We start from the raw sequence: 19,361 nt of genomic DNA, 5'->3' as shown, positions 1-19,361 counted from the left end.
TTGTCAGACAAAGAAATCGACAAAGCAATAATTGTAGTCACCGAAGCCATCAACACCATACTTCACTCGCTTGATAGACCCCACGAAAATATGTCCCATGAGGACAAAAGGCGCAAGCGGCCCCTCTTTTTTGGTGGTGCAATCCGACGGCGTGGTTCCGCCAATTGGAAGCGCAATTTGCGCTCGCTGGCGTATTAGCGGATGCCAAGCGTTTATCGGTCCCAATAAAGAGACCCTCGGGCCAGTCGCGGACGTTTTGGAAGGCTACTCTTACGACCGACCGAAGCAGAATCACTTACTGATCGAGCTGACGCTGGGCTACCGCACCCCCAACCAGTTGCTTCGAGAAATTAGGCACCTAGGTGGGGATATGGTCAGCTCAGAGCTTTTGAAACCGCTGTGGTTGCAGTGGCTCCCGTAGGGCACCCACGCTATTTGGCCTGCGCGGCCTCAAGGTCGCTGGAAGTGCTGTTCGCCACGGCTGACAAAGTCACGAGGTGTACATGAAAAGGTCTAGAAACACACGACATTAGGTTGAGGACCTTAGAAAAATGATGACTTCACTTACGGACGCAGTGTCCAAGCTGACAGCGACCCTGTGTACTTTGCGTTCGGGAAGTACATCTGAATCGCAGTCACGGTTGAAGGCTACTTATCGAAATGTGCACCCCAATTTGTTGGTACCACCATAAATTTGGAGCTCAAGCAAATAAATCTACCACCGGATCCAATTTCAACACAAAAACTAGGCTGGCTGGGTGCCTCGAACTACCCTACTGCCGAAGCGCAGTACCATGTCACCTCACAGTTTTCAACCCTCTGAGCAGACGTTGCTCTCTGGTAAACATGGGGTCGAAGGTGTCGGTTCGCCTCGTACACCGTCGAAACACGTTAAAACCACAAACATTGTGACTGCTTGCCGCGATCTTCTGCCCGATCCGTACTTACAGCTAGAGGCAGGTGGACGTGAGTCTCGAATTGCGTCGAACGTTTTCGAGGCGATTCGTTTTAACTGACATTAGCACCCCCATTTTAGGCGCCGACTTCCTTTGTTGGTAGACCTGCAGAATAGAGCTTTAATAGACCCCACCACCTCTTTGAAGTCGTCAGGAAAAATTTCCGCCTGCGCAAAGGATACTCTTTCGGTTGTTTCCAAGGACATTGTCTAGCTAGAGCGCACATGCACTTAATTTCGTTTTTCAAACTTTGGAAAAGGCGTGCATTTCCCCTGAAACAAATATTACTAAGCCTAATTTTTCCATTCGACTTGGTAGAGTAGAAGTTCCTAACCTTCTCCATACCATTATAGCTCTCCCCCTTGAATACCATCTTGTCGTGGTGAGGGAGCCTGTAGTAGCTTACTACTACACTAAGGATGCCCAAACATGAATATGGAAGCTATGGATCGAATCCACCCACGATCATAGGCAATCCGGCCACGGCCAAGACGCGGATTTTGGAGGCCCCACCAAATCCATGCCCCCTACCGAGAAATCTGTAGAAAGCATGTTTTCTGACTCAATGGAAAGTTTGCATTTAATGCCTACGTCGAAGCCAGCCAGAAAGGAAAGTACGTCAACCAGTTTCTCCCAAGACTGGCTCGTCTGCGGTACTGTAGCTTAAATCTACCCGTAAACGGAAAAGAAAGGCTCAGCAGAAGGGTCAAATCCATCTATGGTGGGCAACGCTTTATTGTACTTCGCACTAGGGCCTAAATCTGCGCATCCCGCGGGATTAGGACTCTCCCATGGGAATACAGACATGAAGGTGGGAAGGAAGAGGGCGTATCTCTCATTTCTCTCTCTCTCTCTGACCGCTGTCGTGGAAATTTCCTCCAAGAATGGCAAAATGTCAAATGGGCAATTTACCATCCTCCGAGAATACCTATGGAAAAAAATGCTGGAGCCTGGAAAGAAGCCAAGTTTTAACAATCAAGGTTTTCGCAATCTGCTTCTCCATTTGGAACGCAGTAATGAGGTTGCCTTAAAGTGGCTCCAGCAGGTAATCCCAGATTTGAGTTCTGGTGGTTGGCCCAAGTTCACTATTGCATACACTGAGCTGCACAATACAGAACATGTCGGATGTTGGTTACCTGGCCCTCAAAGGAAGACTGGCGACGTCATCTCCATGTTGGGTGAACAGAACCCGATCATGGAACTCGGGCACAGGAACGTAAAGTTCATGAATGTCAGGAAGGACAAATCTAACTGGACCAAAAGAGTTTGAATGTGCTCAGGGGCAGTCACTTTTTCCACTTCTTCCTAGATAGATTGAAATTCGAAGATATCTGAAAACTGTAGAGCATCATCTCCAATATGAGAGCGAAGAACAAAGACGGTTTTCGACTCATACAAGATAGAGCAAATTGCAACATTTTCTGTGCGTTTCCTCACAATGGGACTGCGCGGGGAGGATGGTAGGTAGGTAGGTATCAGTGGCCGCTCCGAGGAGCCCAATTAGCGCTTTGGTGCGCCGTTTTGATGCCACAAACTCCTAAGACCGTGTCTGCTGTTATAGGAACAGGGAAGCGGAGTCCAGCTGGCTCGGATCTTCAGAGCCAGCCCGTAGCATTCACGAAGGAAAGCAGCTCTCCGACCCTGTAACTAGAAATCTCTCTGTGGTCCCCAAAGAATAGTTTACCCATTGTCCGCAGCCTGACTCTAGCCAGAGCTGGGCAATCGCAGAGAAAGTGCATGAGGGTTTCCCTTCCTTCTCCGCAGCTTCGGCAATCCGAGTTGCAAGGTATGCCGAACCTAACGGCATGGTCCCCTATGGGCCAGTGTCGCGTGCAGACCGCCGTAATCTTGAATGCATTTGCACGGGTCTGGCACAGGAGCTCTCGTGATCGGGCTATGTTATAAGCGGGCCAAATTCTCCTTGATTTGGCACAGCTTGTAAGCCTTCGCCATCTCAGGCCCGCGGCTGTTAGGTAGTGGGAGTAGACTCGGCCCCCGACATCCATCAGCGAAACACCGACTGTAATCGCCGAGGGACTGCTCAGAGCAGAGCCTTGCCTGGCCAATCCGTCAGCCCGCTCATTCCCCTCTATGTTCCTATGCCCAGGAACCCAGAGAAGAGTAACCTTGAGCGTGCCGCCCGACGGTTAAGCGCGTCTCTGCACTCTCCCACCAGCCGGGAAGATGTTGTCGTTGAGTACAAGGCCTTGATCGCCGCTTGGCTGTCGGTCAGAACGTCTATGTTACGCTTGGGGCTCGAATCACGCTCCAGCCATCGACAGACTTTCAATATCGCCATTACTTCCGCCTGGAATACACTGGCGAAACCTGGGAGACCATACAACTTGGATACACCTCACCTCATATGGTAGTTTCAAGGACTTCAGGGGAGTATCCACGCGAACCAAGACGTGTGTGCAAACATCCAGGTCCCTATGGGTGTTAGCCCTTATCGAAGAATGACGGAATGGCGAGGGTGATTTTAATCTTGCCACGGTGTCCCGGAGCAAACACAAAAGCCCAGTGGTGGAAAGGGCTGACCTGGTGTCGAACACAGGATCGCTGGGGAATCTCAAATTCTCCCCGTATACTAACTCGACGGAGCTGGTGGCAAACTCTTCACGATGGGCTGTAAATAGGCCAAGTAAAACGAAAGGCAGGACTTGCTACCACGAGGAGTCATCGTGTGCCATTTTAGCGGCCTTCAATGTCCTATGCCAACGTTTCAGTACCCGATTGGATTACGAGTGGTATGCAGTCGTCCGCTGGTGTTTGAAACCCAGAAGTTTACCTAACTCCGAGAACAGGGTTGACTCGAACTGCATTCCCTGGTCAGTAATGACGTCGCCCGGAACTCCAAAGCATGGGATGCATTCAGGAGAAAGTGCCTCGGTGTAGGATTTTGCAGAAATGTTGAACCGATCGATAATTGTGAGACAATACTTGGAGAATGGGCCTATTTCTTCCTGTACGTGCTTGGTGACTTTACACTTCTGGCACGCGATGCATTGTATGGCCCAGGAGCTAACATCGTTATTTATTGATGGCCAGAAATACTTATTAGTGACAGGCCGATTCGTTGTCCGAATGCCAGGGTGCGCAAGATAGTGTACGGCATGGAACACTTCCTTGCGAAAAGCGGCCGGAATATATGGCCTAGGTCTCTTTTCAGGGGTCTCGCAGACTATTTCGGAGGTTGAGCCGAAAAAAGGGGAAACTCCCAAAATTTGTGTTTGGAGTTGTCCCTCAGGCTACGAAGCTTTGTGTCATCCTTCTGTGCCTCGGTGATGGCCGAAAAATCGACCGTGGCTGGGAATTTAACCTCTGAAACGCGTGACAAAGCGTCTGCAACTCCATTATCCTTGCCGGAAACTGGTCCGTAAACACTGTGAACGGTCTGCCTTATAGGGAGTATCAGAAGTACTTTATTGCCATGTACGTTGAGTTTTTTTCCAAGAAACTTAATGCAGCTCAATAGAACTACAGCACCTATGGTTTGCTATGATATGAATTCGCCTCTGCCGCCGCTCCGAACGCAGTGGAAACAGCTGACAGCCTGCAGGAGACCGGGGTGAAAACTGTCGAGAATGACATTTCTCACTCTCTCTAATTTTATCGTCTGGCCCGTTGGAAGCAAATTTTGAATATCTAAATTATTACTCAAAAAATTAATTAAGAACTGTTAAAATTAGTTAAGTTTATTTAAGAACATATCCTTCATTTAATTTGACAAACGGATTCTCCAAAGTGGTGACCCCGAACGATGCGATACAGCAAGCGGCAACGGTCTACTCAGTTCTACTCCGCCAACGAAAGTCCCAAAGAATTCCGGACAGAGAAAAAAATGGAACTAGGTAGAACAAAGGAAGGGAAGTGCGAGCATTCCTGGTAATTATCTCCAACAATTGTGTTCGACCGTCGTGAAAGTCCATCAATCTCCCAGTGCAGAGACAAAATTCTTGGGTGACGTGACATTTGTGAGGTAAAGCTTGTTTGGTGACAACGTTAGTGGTGACAAGGTTAGCGAAAATCCTAAATGTCTGCTTGCAAGAAGTTGTCAAAAGGGTAGGGTACACCCTTACGTGGAACCGAGAAGAAGTGAAATAATTAACCTAACAATCTGTACTTCAAAGGTGCTGGAGTTGATTAAAGACTGGCGGGTGCTAGACGAAGTCTCACTGTCAAATCACCGATGCCGAGAATTCAGTCTGACTATTGCCGGAGAACAGTCTATAATACAAAGACGGAAATAGAACCGCAAATTGATTGGACAAAGTTCAACGAACTTCTTGGTAATAAAGTGGTGACTAAGGACTCCTTTGGTGCTTGAAGATGAATTAAAAACTCTGAATTGCACACTTTTATAGTTCTATGAAGAGACTTGCCTGTTTCCCGAGAACAAACCGGTAAAACGGTTCCTTGGTGGAATCGGGAACTGCAAAAACTCAGGAAATCAACTAGGTGACTTCTGAACCGTGCATGTAAAAGCAATAAGAATAAAGGCTGATTAAACTTCGGGACTCACAGCGTGAATATAAGAGGCTCGTTCAATGTTCAAACAAGAATCCTTTAGAGGATAGTGTGAGGAACTGGAAGGCGAAAGAGAGAATTCAAGGCTGTGCACAGTTCTTAAAAGAGATGAGTAGGCGAAGTTGGACTCTGTTAGAAACCGCGATGGTACTTTCAAGAACCGAGAGAACTGATGAGAGAAGTAGGAGGGAAGGAGTTCCTGCAACCCCGCCAACATGTAAATGTTGCAAGGTGAACTTGAACACTGCGAAAGCGATTGTTACCAATGAACTGTATGGCATCTATCCAATAATACTAAAGGAAGGTATAGAGCACTTGTCAGCGCAGTTGTCCCAACAGATATATCAAGCATGCGATGCTTTCATACCAAGACGTATATTGTACACTCTCTACTGGTGGAACGCTGAAACCGCGGAACGCCGGACAGGCTGTCAGAGAAAAAAACGCGCGTATAAAGTTACAGTGGGCAATCACGAAGAGTAAAAATGGTTGCTTCAAGCGGCTCTATAATGAGGCAGATTCTGCCCTGTTGTCGTGGGGTTCGCACTTGTCGACGACTACTTTTATCACGCGTCATCAGCTCTGTTTTTTTATACGCGGAATCAGTGTGGGCATCTGCAATAAAAATTGTAGAAAATCCCAGAGAGTTTCAAGCTTTTCGCACATGCTCCGCCTACCGGACAACATCGTATGAGGCTGCATGGCGCAATTGCGAAGATGATTCCAACCGAGGAAGCAAGTCGCTTGTACGAAAAGCAGAAAGTGAGCCTTAGCACACTGAGTCATTGGCGGCATGGCAAACAGCATGGGACCGGGCCAAGAATGGTCGATGGACATACAGGCTAATCCCGAAAATAAGGATGGTGGGTACAAAAAGTACCTATAGAGCTGCGGATTGAACGAATCGCCAGATTGGCCTACATGTCAGGTTGCAGCAGAAGATGCAGAACACGTTTTCTTTGTCTGCCCAAGATTCGAACATCAAAGGACAAACCTCCCCGGTTACGGTGTAAAATCTGGTTAGCTATGTGGTGAAATTGGAATGTCGTGTGGAATACAGTGGTTGGAGCGGTGAAACGGATGCACGAACGGCTAAAAAAAGCAGAAGCTGAACGAAGGCATGGAAGTGAAGCTAGTGCAACTAACACCACATAAAGCACAAGCAGCTATTCTATAATAACTGTTTATGGAATGAATAGTCCTACCAAGCAATACCAGAACGGTGGTCCCACAGGGAGAGTGTGGAGAAATAATGGGAGGTTTCAGTCGGCGTGTCCTCGATTTTAGAACCGTATCCATGATCGATTTCCCCCAGCCAAAAAGAAAAGACAGACAGAAAGACAGTAATCCGATTTTAATGAGGTTTTGTTTTACGCAAAACCTTAAAAATGGGAACAATCTGACCGCACTATTTACACAAGCAGAATCATCAAAAAAACAACGGCGGTTGCCTATCATCCACTCCCAAGTAAGCTACCATATCAAAAATTTCCTAACTGAAGACACGATTGGGAAGCGCCAGAAACCCCAATGATGACATTGTGGTAAGCAGAATCTGCCAAATAACTTGTCCGAACTGCGAAAAATCATAATAAGACAAACCAGAAGGATAATAATAACGAGGATCGAAGAACACCTAAGGACAGCAAATCTGGCAATAACCAGACATATCACCGAGGAGAAGCATACAACAACGAATGAGGTTCCGAAAATTAGATGCATTGGAAAGTTCTGAGGATAAAAGAATCAACGGCGATCTAGGTGACATTCATACCTGAAATGTTGAACTTCCGATATCTAACATGTTTCTTGGTTAAGGCTTCGTGTAAAACAGCAGCGTGTGGAATTCTTACCCACTAAAACCAACCCCAACTTCTCCTTCCTCCTTCCCCGCGGAACTGCCGCAAACCATTACTTCGCGATGTGGACAGCGCTTTAAGCAACCAAACCTTCCGTTCTTCGTGTCCTCCTTGCGCGCTCTGCTTTTCCAAGTTCCTCCTGTATACTTTTGATTGTGGAGTTCACCCTACATCAGTTTCTCTCCGACTACAGCATTTCACCGAGGATCTTCTGCAGGCTTAGGATGATTTTCATGGAGTCTTCCAGACTCCTCTTCTCTGAGTTACATCGTGGACAGTGGAGCATAACATGCTCCACTCCTCAATACGAGGAATCAAAGTGTGGGTCCAGCAACCCATCTGCGAGTCATCCCACCGTTGTTTCCACTTTTCCAGCGACTCTCGCCTTACCGCCTTTTGGTATTCTCCATCCCTTTCAGGTGGATTGATTTTCCTTTTCTCGTACAGGCAACGCGTCTCACTTGCCAGAATGTCTATCGGGATCATTCCCGCAATAATAAATGCTGCGTTGCCTGATATGGTTCTGAAGGCGCTGCACACCCTTAGCGCCACTAAGCGATTGCTAAGAAATATTTTTCTAGCATATCTTGCTTTGGGCTATATGCCTACCTCTTGACAGAAGGTTAAGGTAGTCTTCATACCAAAGCCTAGGAAAGATGACTGTTCTAGTCCAAAGAACTTCTGACAGATCAACTTGACTTCATTCTTGCTGAACGGTTCGAAGAGATTGATTGACCGTCATACGCTTACCAGCGTGAAAAGTTCTCTGAGTCAACTCTTTGGTGTCAAAGATAGACGATGCAACTCTGCAGGGTGAGTATGCGATGGGGGTGTTCGTTGACATTAATGGGGTGTTTGACTGTGCGCCTTTTCAAAAATTTTGTGATGTCACCAGAGAGCATGGTGTTGATGATAAAGTGGATCTATGCTAACGCAGAAATTGGTATGTGCTGAAGTAGGTGTCGATCGCTACCTAACAGCAGAAGCTACGAAAGCCTGCCCCCCAAGAGGTGTGTGAATGAGATTTCCTTATGTGACTGAGTGCACTTAGTATTATTTTAGGGTTGAAGTGTAAACTTCACAAGGGAAGACTCTCAAATGTTGTTGGAAAAGAGTCCAGAAGCTGAAGTTGGGAAGTGTATTGGCCTAACTTTCGTTGGTGTTGTATTTTAAGCTCTAGGTCTAGCAAGAGGGTCAGCCTCCCCGCCGGTCCATTCGCGAGGGTGAGCAGAATTTTCTCCGGTCTGAAGTAATGTTCAAAACAAAATATCTACAGTTCTAATCTCCTCTCTATCAGAACACAATTTATTCTATAACTGGGTATAATGGTGAAGCTATCTCAAGGTTTTTCTTTCGTTAGAGTTCAGCAGATAAAGAGTACTATAAGTCATTGTTCGAAACTCATCGAACAAAATTTTTATCTTCACTCACTATAGAAAAGAAAACATATCTATAAATATATTTCCGCGTCCAATAAACATTACTTTATCAATATACGCCTCAATTCATGTCCATTAATGCCAGTTTTATCAGACTATTGCACACTAGATTTCTTGCTATATTTGCACTCTATATCTCGAAAGCTTACAAACGCGACGCTATCTAAAAACTCTAAAAAAGTATCTCAATTGGTCGTTAATTCTTGGCATTCATCATGTGATAAATGACGATGGCGGATTTTATCGTCGGCTTTCAGGCCCCTTTCAATCTATCTATCGTGTAAACACCCTTTGGTTTCTGATTCTGAATACACATTGAAAGGAAACTCAGTGGGATCGATTATTATCAACAAACAAAACGAAATAACAATAAATTAATTGAAAACTTAATTGCCGCGTGTGACAACGCACCCGTGTTGGAAGGTATACATACATTATCTTAATTATTTCGATAAGTATCTAGTGATGCGGACTCAGCGCTTTTCGTTAGTACTTGCGCGTGAGGCACCAAATAGACTGAATCTTCTTTTAAGCGACCCATCTAGCTCTCGTTGGAGTCCAGAAGGCAATCTAGATCGGAGGATATTAAGGATTTCAGCAACTATAGAGACCGTCAGACAAGTTCATCTGTATCTGATACTTGTTCAAAAGATTTGCTAACTATTTTCACGGTCATTAAACAATTAGTTTCAGGACATCTCCCATACGCAACATATAGAAAAAGGGCAAACATTTCGTGTAAAAACTGTATGTGAAGTTACATAAAATGATCCGCCTAAAGATACAAATTGTACCTTCTTAGTGAAATATTTAGATATGACTTCAGTTCAAAGCATTAACGATTCCAGGAAAATGATACGATGGAGTGAAGATCAGAGTCCTTATTGAGGAACTGAATAAGTCTAAACTTACCTCTAAAACTTGTTAAATTACACCTCCATATATCCTTTTATGAACTGATCCTTTCTCACTGCATTTTCAGGAGCCACTTCACTCCGCGATGTATTCCATACAACATTCCTCTCACAACACTTATTCCGTATATTTTTCTTATTTAATTAATTACCATGAAAAATATTTCCTTCACTATTATTAATTTTCAATAAAACACAAACACTTAAATGTTTACTAACTTAACAATCGGTCCTTCTTTAACGGCTATCTTTGCTAAGACAGTAAAGATAGTGAGACACAATCTACTACTACTCGACCCGGTAGTTAATTCTAAACTGGTGCGCATCGCTCAGGTGTACCGTAGGAACGCGCCGCTCAATGCAATTCAAACCGCGGCCCAGGTGAATCAGATACTCTTTGGCAATCTAATTCCGAGAAAGTTTTGATCGAAAAAGCTCAGATAAATCGAAAAGCTTTGTGGGTTTTTGTATTTATTAAATACTGAAAAATGGGAAATTTTCATCTGCAGTAAGTTTAGAGAATCTCATTTTCTCTTCGAGTCAAGCGTTGGATTTTCCTGGGCTGTAAATGAAGAAAACGGAGCTGTCCCAGTTTTCTGCATTTCGGCAAGTGTATTTTTTTCATCACTTACTTAAGAAGTCACGTAGGCCCGTGATTAGAGCTACTAATTTTCCACTAATTTTCCAATTAGTTCATTGTTCGCTCACTTTGATCTTAAGACTCCTCTTTGTGAGGTTAAAACAATCCTGCAACCACGTTGGTTCATATATTCCCAGCCAACCTAGACCATTTCATTCCTGATAAGTTGGCCCAATATAATCACCTTAGCTGCTCCTCTTCATTCCTGATTATCATAGTCATGATCCCATCCCATAGGAGGGTTCTAGCTCACAAGACTGCATTTCTGTTTTGCCTGATTACCTCCTAACCAAAAATGACCTGGAAACCAGAGTATCCACATCCTATTGTAGAGTCCAAGGATATCAAAGTATTCCCATACTACCCGATCTGAATCCCACGAAAACATCCGACTGCCAGGATCAGGTTAAAAGAGGTAGGTAGGTATCAGTATCCACTTTCAAAGAACCAGCCGCGACAAGCCTTCTATGTACCGATGGACGGTAGAAAATGCCGACCTACGAAGGGAGTAGCATAAGCTTCGCCGTTTGGCACAACGTTTACACGCCAACGAGGATGCATGCGCCATGAAGGCACAGTATAGATCAGCAAAAAGTAAACTCCGCAGCGCAATAGATAAAAGCAAAGCTCGCGGCTGGCAGAACCTGGTCAACAAGGTGAATGAGGATCCGTGGGGACTTGGCTATAAACTTATCACTCGAAACTCCTCCTCCTAGCTGTAAGGACTGCGTCCGCGCAAGGCATTAAGCTTTGCTTTGAGTCGGTAGGTGTATACCGTAAAATGTTACGGCTGAACTTTGCCGACGAAGACACGAACGGGTGGCTCAGGCAGTACTGCTCCTCCCTTAACGAAGTGTAGGAGGGTGCGCGACTAACCTTGAAAAGGGTCTCTGAGCTTCCATCGATCAAAAAGTGCTTTCTCTGGCTTCCAGAAGAAGAGCGAAATGGTGTCGGGGTTCTGGAACAGCTTGGTGTACAGAACAACCTTAACACTTCCACCTGGTTGCTGCTAGGCAGCAAAACAGGGGAGAGAACCGATAGGCCGGGAACTTTTCTCACTATCGACGTTCCCGAACCTGATGTTAAGAAAGTTCGGGAAAAATCGTGTTGCCGGCTCTACTATGGGCTGGGGATCGTCACGTTACAAGTGTCGGCTCCTAAAACCATTGAAGGGGACATGCAGCCCCTGGCATCTACATCTGAAACGTAAATGAGGTGCCACATTTCCCAAGTAAATTTGCAGCATTGTAAAGCGGCGACTGCACTTATCAGTCGTCGGATCAATAGCTGCAAGACATTTATATACCTCATACAAGAACCGTGGGTTGTTGGTGGGGCAGTCAGGGGCCTAAACTTCCAACATGCTGACCTATTGTATGCCAATGGAAGCGATCGACCCCGCACCTGCATGGTAGTCTCCTGGTTAACGACCTATGTGATGGCGACACCACATCGGTTAAGCTAACCATAAAAAGTCAACAGGAAGATAAAAAGATACTATGGTGCTCTGCATATTTCCCCTACGACGCAGAAGACGTTCCCAGTGGAACATTCATCAGAGCTATCCAATATGCCAAAAGTAGAGGCATGGGGGTAATGCAGGATGTGATGTCAACGCTCACCACATATGCTGGGGAAGTTCGAACATCAATGCAAGAGGATCGAGACTACTGGAGTATCTAGTAGGAACCGATTTGCAGATCCTAAATGTGGGTAATGAACCCACTTTCTTCAACGTGGTCAGGCGAAAGGTCATCGACATCACGGTGGCATCTCCTGACATCGCGGCTCTGATCGGAGAGTGGAGAGTATCAAACGATATCACACTCTCGGATCACAGACGCATTGATTTCGTTATGGGCATGGATCTACATCCACCCACTCCATTTCGGAATCCGAGGAAGACAGATTAGGTAATGTATCAAACAGAATTGAACGCCCGAGTCACGATCTCTGGGATCAAATCCATTGCTGGAATTGAGAAGACAACCCAGATGATCACAACTAGCATGAGAGAAGCTTTCGAAGAAAGCTGTCCACTCAAGATGCCAAAGAAGGGTAAAACACCATGGTGGAACTCGGATTTGCAAAACAGGAGAACGACAAGGATGCTCCTTAATCGTGCTCTGAAGGGTGAATCAGGCACTAGCTGGAATCGCTATAAAGAGGCACAGAAGGCTCTAAAGAAGAGCATAAGATCGGCTAAACGATCATCTTGGAGACGCTTTTGCGAAGAGACTAACTCCCTTGAGGCAACGTCAAAGTTGAAGCGGATTCTGGTCAAAGAACGTAGCCAGAAACTGGGTTACTTACGTTTACAGAATGGGAAGTACACATACCTAAAGCGATGAAGATACGGCAAACCATTTGCTTGAAGTACACTTCCCAGGCCGCATCCAAAATCTAATCTCGGGGTCAACAGGAGCATACAGCCCTCAACCGAGAGACTGGAATCTGGCATGCAAAGTAGTATCACTGGAGCGAGTGAAATGGGCATTTAACTCGTTCCATAGATATAAGTCTGCAGGTCCGGATGGCATCATCCCTGCGCTAGTAATAGAAGGAATGGATGTCCTGGGTCTACACATTCGGAATATATATCGTGCATGCCTAGCACACGCTTATATTCCAATTAAATGGCGGGATGTGATTCCCAAACCAGGAAAACCCACCTACACAGATACAAAAAACTTTCGACCGATCAGCCTAACGTCCTTTCTGCTAAAAGGACTAGAAAGATTAGTAGATCGGTTCATAAGGGATACACACATTCCTAAATGGCCACTTCACCATAGGCAACACGCCGACCAGAAAGGCAAATCCACGGAGACAGCACTCCATGAACTTACGGCAAAAATTGAAAAGGCGATGTCCGATAAAGAATACACTTTAGGCGCATTCATGGACATCGAAGGTGCCTTCAATTATGCCTCATTTGCGGCAATTTGTGATGCGGCAAGACAGCATGGAATCGAACCACTGCTAATCAGTTGGATCCTTCACATGCTAGAGTGGAAAAAAATCCACATATCGGTCGGCCAGAAGTCTATTGAAGCAGGATGTCTCAGGGGCTGCCCACAGGGAGGGGTTCTCTCTCCACTGTTATGGTTCTTGGTGATGGATACCCTGCTGTGGCTCCTGGAGGACAAAGAGGTCTTCGCGCAAGCATTTGTGGACGACCTAGCCGTAATAATTACCGGCAAGTTTGCGGACACAGTATGTGACCGCTTGAATGCAACTCTGCATGTAATCCACAGCTGGTGCCTCCGCAATGGACTCACGGTGAACGCTAGGAAGACTGGACTAGTTATGTTCACTAGGAACGTCAGGTGGGGCAGCTATACGCTACCCACCTTAGCAGGATCGGAAATCCAGCTGGCACAAACAGTCAAGTACTTAGGAGTACATTTCGACTACAAGTTAACGTGGAAGCATCATATCCAGGAACAATACCAGAAATCCTGCAGATTGCTCTGGTGCTGTAGGAATGCGATAGGTAAGACCTGGGGACTTTCACCTAAACGGATATATTGGATGTATACATCCATAATAAAACCAATTTTGATGTATGCATGCATCATCTGGTGGCCAAGACTGAACTTTGATAACAGCAGGAAGCTGCTAACGCAGATTCAGAGACTTGGTTGCCTAAGTATTACTGGAGCAATGAGTACTACGCCGACTGCAGCACTTGAAGCTATCCTCAATTTACCCCCCATCCACTTGGAGGTGAAACGGAAAGCAGCCAACGACGCATATAGGCTCGATACCATTGGGGCGTGGAAAGGCGGCCAATCCAACGGGCATGCGTCTATCTGGAAATTCCTTGAAAAACATCCGGTAGCCCTGATGCCGACCGATCATATGGTTTCCAGATTCGTCTTTGAAAAGACATACACTGTCGTAATCACCGAAAGAGAAGAATGGTCGACGAATGGCCATGAGTCTTTTCAGATTACAGACCTAATAATCTTCACCGACGGGTCAGTCACGGAGGATGGATCGGGTGCAGGTGTGTTCTCGGAGAATCCGATTATAGAACTCGCCCGACCCCTCGGAAAAATGACGACCATATTCCAGACGGAGATATATGCCATTTCATTGGCAGCAGAAGAATGTCTGCGACAAAAATGGAGGGGTCGCACCATTCGAATCTGTTCCGACCGTCGGGCGGCATTATCAGCACTAACTGGCAACAACATATCAAGCCAGTTGGTGTGGAGTTGTCATCAGGTGCTGCTGAAACTTGGCCGACTGAACGAAATACTCCTGATGTGGGTGCCGGGGCACTCTAACATCGCCGGTAATGAGGGGCTGATAGACTGGCTCGCCGAGGGTCTGGATCCACAATGGTGGGCCCAGAACCTGCTCTTGGAATCCGACCATCTACTGTCAAGTCTGCTCTGAATGGTGCAATTGCAAGGATTCACGCAACCGAGTGGAGAAATTTGGACACTTGCCGGCAAGCGAAAATCCTTGTGAAGGATTTAGTCTAGCTTAGACTACAACGACTGGCGTTTTAAGTCCAATGTAACTCGCAACCTTGTCGTGTTTTTGCGATGATAAAAGGGAGCGTCTTTCCACCTGTTGGCACTTTCGGTCACGCTGCCCCCAGGGCAGAGGTGAGGCAGCGTCTGATGAGTTGCCTCTGCCCTGGACGAAACCGTCAGTCAAAAAATTTTTGATTTTTTCGATTCTTGTGAAGGAGCCTAGGGCCACTAGAGCGGCATTTTTGTTGTCCCTTAAGAAGTGAGACATGAAAACCCTAGTAGGGCTTTTGACGGGACACTGCCCCTTAAACTACCATATGGAAAAGATTGGGGTAGTGGTTTCGGCTGTGTGCAGCCAATGTGAGGAGGAGGAGGAGACAGCCCTGCATTTTTTATGCAGCTGCCCGGCATCCTCAGATCTGAGATCACTGACACCTTGGAACACCTTGGAAAGGTTTTCTTCAATTAAGAATCTGCACACTCTCTGCCTCTTGAGAATGTTCTCTTATTCGCTATAGCCTGCAAACATCGTAGGCGGGAAACCATTGAATAGACAACTTACGGGGATAGTACAATGGGCCTAATAATGACCTGAGTGCTCGGAGCTGCGGCTCCCCCCATTTAACTAAACTAACTAACTATCAATCGAAAAATCGGGGCCCTGCGGAAGCCCTGCATCCTAAGTACAGACCAAATGCACCGCATTGTACGGACATTCCTCCTCAGACATCCTGTATAGGTTGATGTCAATAGCGCGGAAAGCGTCGAGGATTGCCCTCTTTTCATAATGAAAGGGCTCGAAGAAACGGTTCTCACTATGAAAAAGAAGATGGCGCAGGTCCTGATGGCATCCCGCGGGAAGTTTACAAACTGGTGTTCCTCCAACGGCCAGACTTGCTGCTTGAAACGTTCAACGCTTGCTTGAAGGAGGGCTTTTTCCTTGTCGCTAGAAGATAGCCAGACTCACGCTAATCACCAAGGGAAAAGGAGGCCCGGAGATACCGTCTGTATACCAACTGCTGCATATGCTTGACACGGCTGGGAAAGTACTCGAGAAGCTCATCAGGAGTAGACTAGCTGAAGTGTTCCGCGCTGCGGGGGACTTACCACAAGGCAGTTCAGCTTCAGAACAAGGAAGATCCACAGTGGAAGCTATTATGGAGGTCATAGATGTTGTTCATCGAGCCGAGGTATACCGCGCCGATCACGACAGATAGTACTCCTCATAACGCTTGATATCCGAACTGCTTTCAATTCCGAAAGATGGACAGATATGCCAGGCAGATTAGAAAACTCATTCCACGTGCCAAGCTATCTCTGGCGGATTATCTGATAATCTGAAAGAACGCTTCCTGCTCTATGAGACGCTAGTGAGCCAGACGAGGATGGAAATCACGTCGGGAATCACACAGGGATCCCATTCTAGGGTCGGACCACTTGAACGCTTCCTACGATAGTCTACTGGGACTCGATATACCCGAAGAGTCGCGCCTGGTCGGTTATGCAGACGACGTTGCAGCACTTGTTGCCGAACGCACAGTTGAACAGGCGCAAAGCAGAGTTGGCATATTGATGCGGCCTACAAGCGGATGGAGGACTGCTCATAGTTTCAGCCGTGAGCTGGAAAAAACCGAAGTAGTCATCTTGAGCAGAAAGAGAATCCTGACTCTGCTTCCCATATCGATTAGCGAGAGTGAAAACCAGCGATTAAATACCTTGACTTTATAGTAGACTCGAAGATAAGCTTCTTCGAGCAAATTAAAGCAGCAGCCGACAGGGCTGCAGCTGGAGTCTCGGCCTTGAGTCGGCTAATAGCGAAGGATAGGGGCCCTATATCTACTAGGAGACGTCTCCTTATGGGAGCAACGCAGCCGGTTCTGCTCTATGGGACCGGATGGCAAGAATTCCCTGAACTAACAACTCCCTTTCTCCCCTCCCCTCTCGTTGGTGAAAGGAATTCCCTGAGTTGAAGGCCCCCAAAACCGGCAGAGCGAAGGAGCTAGTCCGAAGTAATGTGTCAAACGGTTCGAGGCTAGTTCTCTATTGCCAGGGAGGTGTTCAGTTGGTAATTCGACAGCGTACTGTTGCGAAAGTCCAACACTCTGTGCGTAAACGCATTCACCTACCTTATTCCTAACAAAAAAAGGGTCCAGTTAGCGCTGTCGTGTGCCATTTTGATACCCAGATCATGACTGCCATAAAAAAAGCAAAAGTCCAGCGGGCTCAGCTCTTCAGCGTCAACCCGTAGGGTTCACAGAAGATAGCAGCTCTCAAACCCTGCGACTAGAGATCTCTATCTAGGGCTCGCCAATCGCAAACTAAGTGCATGAGGGTATCGAGCCTGACGACATGATCCTCTATAGGTCAGTGCCCCGTTCAGATCGCCATAATCCTGTACGCATTTGCACGCGTCAGACCTAAATCCTCCTCGACATAATGCAGGTGGCGAGCTTTAACTATCTAAAGTCATCGACTGTTAGGCAGTACAAGTACATATATTCCGTCTTTGACAGTTGCCATCGGGATACAAACTGCGCCCACCAAAAGCAGCATGGAGGATAACACCAATGACTACAAAGCCTAAATAACCGCTTTTTTTGTGTAAAATAAAACATTACAATTGGTTTACTTTCTGTTTGTCTTTTTTTTTGACTGGGAGGTATCCATCATGGATGCCCATCTGGAATCTAGAACACGCATGCCGGACCGACTAAAACCTCCCATATTTTCTCCACACTCTCCCTGCAGGACCACCTTTCTGGTATTGCTTCGCGGGGCTGTTCAGTAGTTAGCTGTTCACTCCAAACGAGCTGCTACCACAGCTCTTTTATGTCTCCGCTCCGCTTCTGCTGCTTTTAACTAGTGGTGGATCCGTTTCATCTTTGCGACTACCGCGTCCCAAGCTGTATTTGATTGCACCATGTACCTTATCAGATTTTCCACCGTTCAGCGGGTATTTAGCTCTGTTTCAAGCTTTTTCCTTGAGTTTTTAAATCTTGGGCAGGCGAAGAAAACGTCCTCTGTATTTTCGACTGCACCACTCGTAAGACAATCCGGCGATTCACGTCCTATAAAGGTAATTCCTCTATCCACCATGTCCGGTTAAAAACTGAGTCAGATCGTAACTCGTCTCTCCGTAGTTCCGCATAGTCCACATACTTATATCTGGGTACAGCCTGTGTGTCCACCGGCCATTCTCCGCCTGGTCCCATGCTGTTTTCCATACAGCCAATGACCGCATACACTCACTTCGCCTGTTTCGGCTCGCTTCCTGATTCTCGTATAGACGACTTGCCTCATTGGCTAAAATATCCACCGGGATCATCTCCGCAATCACAGTCAAAGATTATATTTAATATATATTTTGGGATTTGTGCCACTATGGGCGCTTCGGTGATATTGTTCCATCTGGCAGAATTGAACGCAGTCTTGATGTCAAGAGTCACCAATGCGCAGTATTTCCCTTGGCCATAGGCTTTTCTGGCTAGCTCAAAACCCAGTTTGATAAAATCAGCCGCTGAGCGAGCCTTCCAGAAGCCAAACTGTCCATTTGATCAATAATCGCCACCATTAATTATTGGATATACCCGGTTATAGATTACCCGCTCAAGGGCCTTGTCTATTGTAGTCAGAAGAATATAGAATATTCTGTTGGTTTACCTATCCGCTTACCTATCTTCGGGATCAATATAGCTTTTGTATCATATTTTCCACTCTGTGGTGAAAGACCCTTCTTTTAGGCAGTCTGTAAATACCCGTGCGAACATGTGTTGCGAGCGAATAGATGGCGCGGATCTATCCACTTTGCGTGGCACACCAAGGGAGTGGAAGATCGCAGTAATCATGTTTTTCAGACCTGTCACTGAATTTAATTAGTAAGTTGAAAATTGCTAAAGAATATGTGCTTACTAGAGGGATGCCTTCGACGCTCTTTGGTATCATTGGAGAGATTGTTTCCGGATGTGGGGGGAACAATGTCGAAACTATCTCCCACAATAATCTGGGGCACATAATAGGAGGGGATCTTTTGCCTTTTATTGCCGCCATAACCGACTTGTACGCTCCTCCCCATGGATCGGAGTCTGCCTCATCACAGAGTCGCTTGAAGCAATAATTTTTACTTTACTTCTACTTTGATTACCCACTACAGTTTTTCTGCGTGCGTGTTTATACTCTAGGTACCTTTATAGATACTCTGGCCTGTTTCTTTGGCGTTGACTCCGGCTTCTGGCCTTGAAGCAGTCCGTACGACATTTCACCATTTCAGCGTTCGACTAGTAGTTAGGGTTGCGCTTCCCAGAGTGTGTACGCCTTGACATGGAAGTGTCATCCTTCCTTCAATAGTTCGAACAGCAATCTTCCTTTTTGTGTTCGCCTAATTAGCGTTATATTGTCGTTAAGCGCCTTCAGCGTAGGATCTACCTTGACCCTTCGTAAAATGTCAGCATAGGACATGATCGGCTTACTTCGCATTAATTGCCCCTTCTAGGAAACAAGTGTCTACTCTGCCTTATACACCAGTTCTTTTTGATT

At 46.3% G+C, this 19,361-nt stretch overlaps 1 protein-coding gene across 1 annotated transcript in view; it reads right to left on the bottom strand.

Annotated features, from left to right (window-relative positions):
* The window catches only part of LOC119654331 (myosin-IIIb-like), a 201,677-nt gene extending 191,658 nt beyond the window's left edge, over positions 1-10,019 (bottom strand). Inside the window, exon 1 of the mRNA XM_038059662.1 lies at positions 9,697-10,019. The gene's annotated coding sequence lies outside the window, so the exon portion shown is untranslated. The remainder of the gene's footprint in view (positions 1-9,696) is intronic.
* Positions 10,020-19,361: the final 9,342 nt, after the last annotated feature.

Source organism: Hermetia illucens, chromosome 4, assembly GCF_905115235.1.
Source record: "Hermetia illucens chromosome 4, iHerIll2.2.curated.20191125, whole genome shotgun sequence".
In the NCBI taxonomy this organism is placed as follows: domain Eukaryota; kingdom Metazoa; phylum Arthropoda; class Insecta; order Diptera; family Stratiomyidae; genus Hermetia; species Hermetia illucens.
The sequence above is the reverse complement of the archived record's forward strand: the minus strand, read 5'-3'. Positions and strand labels throughout refer to the sequence as shown.